General features: G+C 39.7%; 1 long non-coding RNA gene across 3 annotated transcripts in view; it reads left to right on the top strand.

Annotated features, from left to right (window-relative positions):
* Nucleotides 1-11,160, top strand: part of LOC128250078 (uncharacterized) — a 75,054-nt gene extending 63,894 nt beyond the window's left edge. For all 3 annotated transcript variants that reach the window (XR_008266199.1, XR_008266200.1, XR_008266198.1), the window contains one exon: nt 172-11,160. This is a non-coding gene — a long non-coding RNA (uncharacterized LOC128250078). The remainder of the gene's footprint in view (nt 1-171) is intronic.
* The last annotated feature ends 128 nt before the right edge of the window (nt 11,161-11,288 follow it).

Genomic DNA, 11,288 nt, shown 5'->3' with positions numbered 1-11,288 from the left:
TTTGACTGCTATTTCTAAATTTTCAGTATGTTGGAGAAGCAACTCAATTGCTAATCCCTGTATATTTATAATGATAAATAGTTAAACTTCTATTTTATAACACCATTTTCATTGTTTATTTACTCATCACTAGATACACAAGCTTTTAATTTGATTGCTGTTTTTTTTTAGTTTTTTTTTACAGAATGACAATAGCCATTCCTGCATTTGATGAAGCTTTTCTGGAAGAAATCTTGTTTAATTCTGATTCAGATGTCAATTTTGAAGGATTTACTCAGGCAGATATCAATAGTGAAATGATTTGAAGCGATGGTGAGGACAGAAACTGTGCTTCTATTGATCTTGTGAATGATGTACCGAGTGGATACTATCATCCATGGTTGGCTGATTTTAAGGAAAATACTAGCCCCCAAGGAGGCACCTGATGGTATTTTTAACGGACAACTCTTTCGTCTCTTCTTTAATGATGAAATTATAACTTAGTTTGCCAATGAGACAAATATATATGCCAGTCAGTTGAAGGAGAAGAGAAGGGAAAATGCTAGCACCTACTCATATATCAACATGTGGAAGGATACCACTGTTGAAAAAATGAAGGCATCTATTGCAATTTTACTTTTGATGGGACTCACCAAACACTCATCATTTGAATTATATTTATTAGCTGACTGAAGACTTTATTAAGATGCTAGACTTCAGATACATCATGGCAGGAGACAGATGTCTGAGAATCCTGTCGTTTTACCATCTTTCAGACAACTCGATGACAAAACCAAGAAACCACCCTGAGCATACTTTCATCCTGGAAAGAAACTTTCAGTGGATGAAAGTGTGATTCCTTTCAAAAGAAGAACAAACTTACTAATATACATGCCAGCAAAACCAGCCAAATGGGGCCTGTAAACCTGGGAACTAGCTGATACAAAAACTGGGTACATGTACAATTGACAGCTGTACTTGCACTGAGAAACAGCCCAGGCACCAAGGGCAGTTGGTGTTGTACCCAATGAAACCAAAGCAGCAAGACTCTGAGCAGGCAATCCCCCATCACATACAGGGATGGACACATTTTGTACATTTCTTGATATGACAAAAGAAAAGTCCTGTGAATCTTTTGACAACTGCCCACTCTGCTGAGACCTTCAGAAAAGAAGTTTCAAAGCATTATGAAGATCATACCAGGATTGTGTACAAACCTTATGTGGAGGGAGCAGATAGACAGAGCAGACTAGCAAATGACATACTGCATGATGCTGCACTACTAAGTGGTGAAAGAAAATTTTCTTTTACTTTTTTGAAATATGTTTCTGCAATGCCCTCATCCTCTGGAAAGCCAAGCCAGCTCACTGGGTTAATGCTCAAAATTGTACATTCTCTGCTGGAAGGCTACTAGTCAGGTGTGTCTCACAGGAAAGGTAGGAAATCAGAAGCCCCTCCCTTAGAGAAGCTGGTGTTAACAGAACACCACCTTATTATAAACCTCAAGTGCCTAAAATCTGGCAGACCTTTGCCCAGATTGTGCTGTGTGTTCAAACAGAGAGAAAAGGCATCACCAAATCCAGTTCATCATCATCATCATTATCATTTAATGTTCGTTGTCCATGTTAGCATGGGTTGGACAGTTTGACTGGGTTGGCATGTCGGAAGGCTGTGCCAGGCTCCAGTTTGATTTGGCATGGTTTTCTACGGCTGGATGCCCTTCCTAACACCAACCACTTTGAGAGTGTAATGGGTGCTTTTACATGCCACCGGCTTGGGTGCCAGTTGTGTGACACCGGCATCTGCCATAACTACTCAGTTTGATGGGTCTTCTTCTCAAGCACAACATAATACCAAAAGTCTTGGTCATTGCCTCCATGAGGCCCAACACTCAAAAGGAACTTGGCCACTTTGCCTCCATGAGGCACAATGTTCAAAAGGAACTCAGCCACCGCACCTCCATGAGGCCCAACACTCAAAAGAAATTCTGCCACTTTACCTCTGTCAGGTTCAGCGTTCAAAGGTTGATTTCTTTATGTGCCACCGGCATGGGTGCACTTGGCTTGACAGGTCCTCTTAAGCAGAGCACATCACCAATGGTCTCAGTCACTAGTCATTGCCTCTGTAAGGTTCAAAGTTCAAAGATCATGCTTCACCACCATCTGCAGAAAATATAATGTGGTACTCTGCCCACACCCCTGCTTCCATAGTCTGATAGATTACAAAGTAGATTGCACACCGGAACTCCATAGACAGTCATCAAGTTATGTTAATAGTATATCAACACGTTTTTTTGTTTTGTTTTTTTTTTGTATTTTCAATGTCAACACATGCATACAGAACAAAATGCATTACATCAAAATATTACTCACCCATTACTTTATAGTATACACAAAAATCATGTCAGTACATGCATTATAAAGAAAGTTATAATAATTTTAAAACTGTAGGTGCTCATGTTTTTTTGCTCCCTCAAAAATAATGCAGTAGCAGGGGAAAATTCTAGGTGCAAATCAGTGTGCTAAAAGTTATATCTCTCTATCTGTGTTTTTGTTGAGATATTTGTAGACTCACCTATGCACCTAACTATCTAGCTAACTAAATAACTATTATATCTGCATCCCTTTCTGTATCTGTCTACTCTCATAATACTGATAAGTATTTAAGCCAAATAACAAAAAAAAAAAAAAAAAAAAAAAAAGAATACTGGTAGTGCCCCAGAAAAGATGGACAGAGCAAGTACAGTGTCAAAACCAAAGCAGATAACGTATGGTTAGGGAATGAAGAAGTAGTAGAAGAACAAGAACAAGACGTACTTGACCCTCATCTTTTTCTTTTCTCTCTTCTATTTCTCCTCCTTCCTTCTCCCTTTTCTTCATCATCCTCTTCTCTTTCAACTGCTTTTTATCCCCTAATCATACTTTTATCTGCTTTGGTAGTGACACTGTACTTGCGCTTTCCATCTTTTCACAATCTATTTACATTTTTTGTCTTTACTTTTTGTTTCCTCTCAATATAAACAAAACACAAAGCCTGGCAGATGTACAATGTAGGAATGCACCTTTGGTGCAGGTGTGAAGTGCCACTCTAATGTTTAAAAATGCAAATATTTCATAAACTTTCACTTGGAACTTTTGCGTGAACTGGCATTGAAGCAGAGTTGGTACAGAAATAATTGTAGCTGGTCATTAACGATATGTTAAAATCTTTCTTTGTTTTCTTATTTGTATTATATTTTACTCTTTGCTAAACTCACACAACAGTTTTACTATTGTGAAACCTGGATTTTCTAAACCCCAACAACCCGAACTACATATCCTCTTCCAAACTGCATCTTTTCTCTTCCTCACTTTTCCTCTTCATACATTATGATTATCTCCCTCTCCCTAATCCTGTCCTCATTGCCCTGCTCATTGTATTGTTGTTATTCTCACCACCCTCTATATACCCAAGTTCTCACCAGTCACAGCATTCCCCACCCCCAGTCCCTACTCATGCTTTTCTTGACAATACCCTGCCACTTAGATTATGACCTCCATACCTTGAGGGTATGCCCTGACACTTGCCACCATTGATCTCTCTCTTCCTTATTCTACCATCCCATCTGTGCTCTGATCCCTGTTCCTTGTGAGTATACCCTGGCTCTTTGCCACCATCTCTCTCCTGCTCTCTCTGCTGTCTTCCACTCTCTCTTTCCCTTGCTCTTTCCTCTGGCTGGGTAACCATGTATCTCCTCTACTGCAGCACACCTGTTTCTGCCTTCATTCTCTCTCTCTCCTCCTCTCTCTCTCCTCCTCTCTCCCTCCCTTCAGGTAACCATGTACCTCCTCTACAGCAAGACACCTGTTTTTATCTCTGTCACACTAACCTTTCATCATCAGACACAAGATCACCTTCAATACCCCCACCACTCTCAAAGATTCTTTATCTTATAAGTCACCTGGTGATCCTGCCAATGCTGGTGCCATGTAAAAATCATCCAGTTCACACTGCAAAGTGGTTGCCATCTGGAAAGGCATCCAGCCATAAAAACCATGCCAAAACTGACATAGAAGTCTGCTGCAGTCTTCTTCCTGGTCAGCTTCTGTCAGACTATCCAACTCATGCCAGCATGGAATTTAGATGTTAAACGATGATGATGATAATGACTGACTGGAATCCAGTAGTGGGTTGAGTGCTACATAGGAATACCCAATCTTTCTCCCCTTCCAGGACCTTTTGTATTCACACACACACATATATATGTACACATATATAGATATGCATGTGTTACAGTCATTAGAGCATCAGAGTGTCTTGTAGTTTTTATTTCAGCTCACTGTGCTCTGAGTTCAAATACAAGCAAAATAAACTTTGCCTTTCATCCTTTTAGGGTTGATGAATAAAGTAACACTTTTGTTCTGGTTTCAGTTCTTCTCTTTCTCTGTATCCCCACTCTGTTTCTCACTGTTTTTCGAAGAAACTGACTGAGATCAAACCTGGAGAGAGATTAACTCTGCAAGGTCTAAAAATATCTAAAACATGTCATAAGCCACTAAGGTGCCTCAACAATTCCATCAATAGTTGAGGGTTCATGGCATTGTGTGTGTGTGTGTGCACGCGCGCATGTGCATGTGTGTTTGTGTGTGTATAACATTCTTCAATGCTACCATGCACTGGACAGTTTGACAAGCTCTGATGACCTGGATAACTCTGTTGAACTTCATTGTCTACTGATACACACACACACACATCATTTGCTCATTCATTTTATGTCTGCCTATACTACCATAGGTTAGGTCGATACATATGTGAAGCAGTATTTTTATGGTCTGATGCTCTTTCTGCCACCTGCTATTTGTTGTTTTACAAGTAGGGGTGTTTTTATGATGGTCAGCTGAAAAGTTCATAGGCTGACCAAAATACTCACATTGAATGGGATCAAATGAGGTTTATTTTTCAACATAGTCCCCCTTGCAGTCCATGCAAATACAACCAAGATAAACTTTGCCTTTCATCCTTTTAGGGTTGATAAATAAAGTAACACTCTTGTTCTGGTTTCAATTCTTTTCTTTCTCTCTCTTCTCCTCTCTGTTTCTCATTGTTCTTAGAAGAAATCGGCTGTGATCAGTGTTTAGATCCCATTGGTGAAGCAGCTTTCATCTTGTTGGTCAAAAAAAGTCATCAACAGCAGATATGACATTATCATCACTGCAATATTGGTTCCTTGCCAAGTGTTTTTTTCATGTTGAAGGACAGGTCATAGTCATATGGGGCCAAATCTGGAGAACAAGGAATTTGATCAACCAGTTCAAGTCACAGTCATGCATAGTAGCCATTGAAAGCAAGGACTTGAGTGCTGTAGCATTGTTCTTATGAAACAAGACCCCTTCTTGGGCATTTGGTCTTGATTGCTTTTCATAACTGCCTCAGCAAGTTGGCATAATGCTCTCCATTGGTGGTGTGGCCCTTTTGAAAATAGTCAATAAACACAATGCTTTTTGCATCCCAAAAAACTGAGACCATCACTTTTCCTGCTGTTGAAATGGCATAAGCCTTGTTTGGGGTCTAAACCCTTTTCCTGCAGATACTTGATAACACCACAATGCCAAATTTTGTCCATTTTCAAGAGAAGTTGCTACTACTTACTTTTGAAGTCCTCTTTGAAGTCAGATGTCAGTTTACCTAGAAAGAAGCAATGTAGCTATTAATAAGAAGAGTTGAAATTAATGCATGTAAAATTTTGCAGCTCTAGCATCACTTCTTCATAATCAACTTATGAACTTTTCAGCCTACTCTCGTATTCCTGGAGTTTTTTGGTCAGATGATCTTAAGTGAAAAGTGGTAATAGCTTGCATACACACATACGTGCATGATAAGCTTCTGTGCAGTTAGTGTTTAGCAATTTCATTTACATGACATTGGCCAACTGAAGAAATGTTTCAGTGGGACTGAACTTAAGGCCACATGGTTGTAAAGTGCACTTCTTAACCACACAAACATGCCTGCATCTTGTGTGTGTGTGTGTATACATATACACATGTACACTTGTTTATATTTATTTATGTATTCCCTTATGCATATAAACTAAAGTTTTATGTTACATCATCATCATTCCGTGTTGGAATGCATTGGATAGTCCTATAAGATCAGATGAGTCAGATAAATGAAGTGGACTGCAATATGTGCTTTGGCATAATTGCTACAATTTGATGCCCTTCCTAATGCCAGCCAATTTATAGAGTGAACTGGGTGATTTTCTCATGACTCTAGTACTAGTAACTCACAAGACATTATCTTTGTCAGAGTGGGGTTTCAGTATTGAAGGAGGTTCCTTTGTGCCAGGTCTTCAGAAGCTGAAGTATGGTAGAGAGATGGGAACAGGCAGCTTGTAGAGGAGATACATGGCTAACCCAGCAGAAAAGAGAGCAGGGATAGTGGAGATGAGGTATCAGGGTATCCTGTCAAGATACAAGAAGGTGGATAAAGAGAGAATAGGGAGAGAACAGTAGATAAACGTGAAATAAAGAGATGGTGTGATGTGGCAGGAGAGAGAAGATGCATAGTGACAGAGATGGAGGCCAGTGGCATGTAGGGTTGGATAGAGTGAGAGATAAAAAGAGAGATGTTAATGGTAGATATGAGTGGGTGTTTAGGATAAAGTAGCATCCAGTGGAAAATAAAATGGTAAAGGATGATGTTGAGAGTGCAAGATGGTAGCAAGAGAACTGGTTCCAAGGGGAGGGATAACTGGCAGCACATAAGTGGGAATGGAATATGTGCGGTTTTACTCTTACATAATTACAGTAACTGAGGGAATAGTGCCATAGTTAGAGGGGTAAAGGATGGATGGACGTTATGAAGATAATTTGTGAGGAAGGATTAACAGATATAGATTTGGTGCAGGGGTATAGATGTTAACAATATGCTTATAGGGCCATATTTTGGCTGAGGTGAATAGATCCTTTTGAGTACAGCGAATTGTCTATCATCTTCATCCTTTGTCATTTCCATGAGCTTCAGCAACCTGAAGTCAGTCTTCACTAATTCGCCCTACATCTTCTTCTTTCACAAGTTTCATTTACATTTTGCAATGTGAATAGAATTTATTTATGAAATTTTCCTCATCCATATACATCAGTAGTCATACCAGTAGTCTTCCCTTTTGTACACTACATCTAATGCTGCTTATGCCAATTTTTCTCTCAGCACATTTACATTTTGTTGTACATACACACTAATGTTATACCACCAGTGGAGCATACTAGCTTCATTTCTTGCTAGTATTTGCATGCCCACTGCATTCAAGTCCACATTTCACTAGCATTACTGTTTGTATACAAACATTGTACAATATGCCTTTCACCCTGAGAGTGAAGCTTTTGTTACCAACAGAGGTAATAGCTCTCTGAACTTTCTCCAATTCTTATTCTGGTAACTATACTTTCAGAAAATTCTCCTCCACTGTTACTTAAGTGACTTAATGGTCACTTAACAGAAACAATCAGCTACTGCTAAGGATCCTCCTGGATATTCATGAAAATATATTTCCTATGTGTTTAGTGTTTATTGCACCTGCACATCTGCCACAAAGAAAGTTTACGTTCTCTGTTAATCTTACTTTGATTTCACTGCAATTCTTGTGTGATCAAAGTTGCACTGGGTACACAGTAAGAAATTTCTTCCTACGCCTTTTTTACATACCAAACAGGGCCATTTACCTAAAAGGACTAGAGTCCTGTCTGTTTTCCTGCTTACTAGAGTCTTTTCTAGACTGACTTTAAGGCCATTTGATTCTGAGTTCTGTTTCCATACCTGAAATTTCTTTTCTAATTCTACTATATATTCAGCTATGTGAACAAAGTCATGAACATAGAAAAATTTTCATGGGTAACCAATCTTAAACCCTTCTGTTATGGCCGGGAGGACAATCAGAAATAATAGAAGACTGAGACTCAAGCCTTGGTGAACTCTTACTTGCATGCTCAATTTGTTGCTGTACTCATTGCTAGCTAACTCTCACCTGCCATTCATCTGCCCCAAGCTTCCACAGTGGTCGCCAGATCAGGAAGGAGGAACCCTCTCAAAGGCTGTCTCCTAAAGCCAAGTACACTGCTTTACTTTTGGTTGAATACTTCTGAAGTTGCCTTACTAGGAAGGGAACATCAGTAGTACTTTTCCTTTGACCTGATTTGGCATATTCAGTGAGGGAGGTGGTGTCGATGAGGAACAAACAGGTGTTGTAATGGGGCACTGGGAACAAATGATAGATTTGAATGGGTGCACAAGGAGAGGAGAGGAATAAGCTACAGACATAGACCAGTAAGCCACATGGTTGCAGACATGCTTGGATGAGGCAAAAGGTGGGCTAGTTCAGATAACAGGTTCAGGCTGGAGGTAGATGGCTCACAAGAAAGTAGCTGGGGTGTGGAACAAGACTACAGAAATGCAATCAACTTGGCAGATACCAGTGAGAGTGGTTTAAAATAGAGTAAAAGATATCCTTGTTGAATGAAGAGACAGATCATATAATGGGAGTGGGACTCAGAGTCATGGCCACAGTTGGAGAGACAGGAATTGAGAGTAGGAGATGACACATTAAGTGTGAGTGGGTTGAGATGAAAAAAGTCAGGTAAGGAGTGGAAGTTGGTGGATATATTGAAAGTGTCAGTGATGAGAGTATGATTGAGGTGGTTGATGGTAGGAGAAATAACCAGAAAGAGGAAGCCCTCCAAGAAGATAGAGGTGACTTCATGGAAATGGTGAAAGAGGGAGATGGTACCAATACAGTCATCTTTATAATGTCTGTATAGCTCTGGGGTAGCACCAGTAAACTGAGAAAATTTGGGCTTTGGGTACAGTTGACAAACAGGTTGGTGTAGCGAGGTCCTATCCTTGTCTCCATAGTGATTCCGGTTACCTCAGCTCTGAAAGAGAAACAGTTTAGAATGAACACTTGTACAGGCAGGCAGAGAATATTGGGGGTGAAGAAGTATCGAAGGGCTAGGAGGCAGTTAATGTAGAGGATATTAGGGTAGAGAGATTTGATACCCACAGTGAAGAGAAAACTGGAAGGGTTAGAAAGGAAGGTAAAAGAATTGAAGATGGAGGGTGTGGTTGGTGTTATAGATGTAAAACAAGAGGGAAGCAACTTGAGATGAAAGATACTTGGATATTAGTTTGATGGGGCTGTTACTAGCAGAAAAATGAGCTATTAGGTTTATGAATTTGGGGATGGAAATAGATGTTGGATTGGGGAGAACACACATTGGTAAATGAGTGTAGTTGTCATCATCATCATACATCCATTTTCCATGCTTAGATGGTTTGACTGGAACTGGTAAGCAAGAGAGTTGCATCAGGTTCCAATCTGTTTTGGCTTGGTTTCTACTGGTGGATACCTTTCCTGATGCCAGCCATTCCACAGAGTGTACCAGGTTCCTTTTGCATGTCACCAGCACTGACCACAATTATGATTTCACTGAGCCTGATGTGTCTTTTCACGCACAGCAAGTCGTCAAAAGTCTCAGTCACTTGTAATTGCCTCTGTGAGACTCAACATCTGAAGATCATATTTTACCACCTCATCCCACATCTTCCTTTTCCACAGGTTCCCTCCACAGTTAGAGATCAACACTTCTTTACACAGCTGTCCTCGTCCATATGTATTACGTGGCCATACCAGCACAGTCTTCTCTCTTGCACACTACATCTGATGCCTCTTGTACCTCATTTTTCTCATAAAACACTTACATTCTGTCATAAGTGCACACTAACATTGCACATCCAGCAGAGCATACTAGCTTCATTTCTTTCAAGCCATCACAGTCATGTTCCACTGCCATATGCCGTATGGAGTTTCTATCAAAACCTTTTCTACATATCAAGCAGGGCCATCTCCCTGAAGAGAGTTGTGATTTGTCTCTTCTTACTTACTAAGACTTTGGTTTTTGCTAAATTGACTCTAAAGCCCTTTGATTCCAGTCCTTGCTTCCACACCTGAAATTTCCTCTCTACTCCTGGTAGTGATTCAGCTGTAAGAACAAGGTCATCAGCATAGTGGAGCTCTCAAGGGCAGCTTGTCTTAAATTCCTTTGTTATTGCCTGAAGGACTATGATGAACAAGACTAGTCTAAGAACTGATTCCTGGTGAACTCCTGTCTATACACTAAATTCATTGCTAACTTTTACCTTCCTAACAACATCCCTGTACATGGCTTGTACAACTCTCACCAGTCACTTATCTATTCTTAGCAGTTTATTTTTGGTTACCTCTCCTGTAGCTGCCTTACCAGGAATAAAGCCTCTCATCTAGACTAACTCTCTTCCTAATTAGTTAAGCTATTACTCTCTCTCTTTAACTTTCATTACCTGGTCCAACAATTTGATCCCTCTGTTATTTCTGTCTAAGGTGTCATCTTTACTTTTGTAGTAGTTGACTATAATGCTGATACACTAGTCATTGAGGATGACTTCTTCGTGGACATCCTGATTAACTATAAGGGTGACTAGACCGTATCCCTCTCTGCCAGATATTTTAAGCATTTCAGCAGTGATTCCTGATGGTCTGAGGGCTTTCCCTGTTTTCATATCCTAAATTGCTTTTATCTACCAAGCTATTGCCTATTAGGATAGCTGATCCCTCTGTTGGGTTCACATTTGGGAGACTCTCCTTCTCCCATGCATCCCCTATATTTAGCAACCTTTCATAGTGGCACTTCCAAGCCTCCTTCTTTGCAGAATCACTGACTGCAAGTGAGTCATCATCCATCTTACCACATAGCGATTTTCTCTAACATAATGTCTTGCAATCTGAAACACCTCAAACCTCTGGTCCTAAGACCAATGGACATTGGCAAACTTCTTCCTTTCTGCTTCTCCTTGGGTTTTCACTTCCCTTCTAGCTACCCGATATAGTTTTCTGCTACTACCACTCTTCTTGTTTCTTTGCTTGAATGGCCGTCAACTACACTATTCCACCACTATTTCACCCTTGCTTTCTGAGAGAATGAAGTTCACCTGGTTAACTTCGCCACCAGATTGATAAGTTATCGAGTGACTGGCAGGTTTCCTGAAATTGGTATTGCAGATCATTTGGTCATTTGCATCACAAAATTCCAGAGGCCTGTTTTGTAAAACTAGTCAAAGCACACTCTGACTACCTCATTCATCTTATCCACCTATTTCTTGGCTCGGAGTATACCACACCACTTATATTATATATATAAATATATATTATATATATGTATTATATATTATATATATGTATTATATATATATATATATATGTATATATATATATATATATATATATATATATATATATATAT

This window comes from Octopus bimaculoides, chromosome 19 (assembly GCF_001194135.2).
Source record: "Octopus bimaculoides isolate UCB-OBI-ISO-001 chromosome 19, ASM119413v2, whole genome shotgun sequence".
In the NCBI taxonomy this organism is placed as follows: Eukaryota; Metazoa; Mollusca; class Cephalopoda; order Octopoda; family Octopodidae; genus Octopus; species Octopus bimaculoides.
This window is presented reverse-complemented; position numbering and strand designations above follow the sequence as displayed.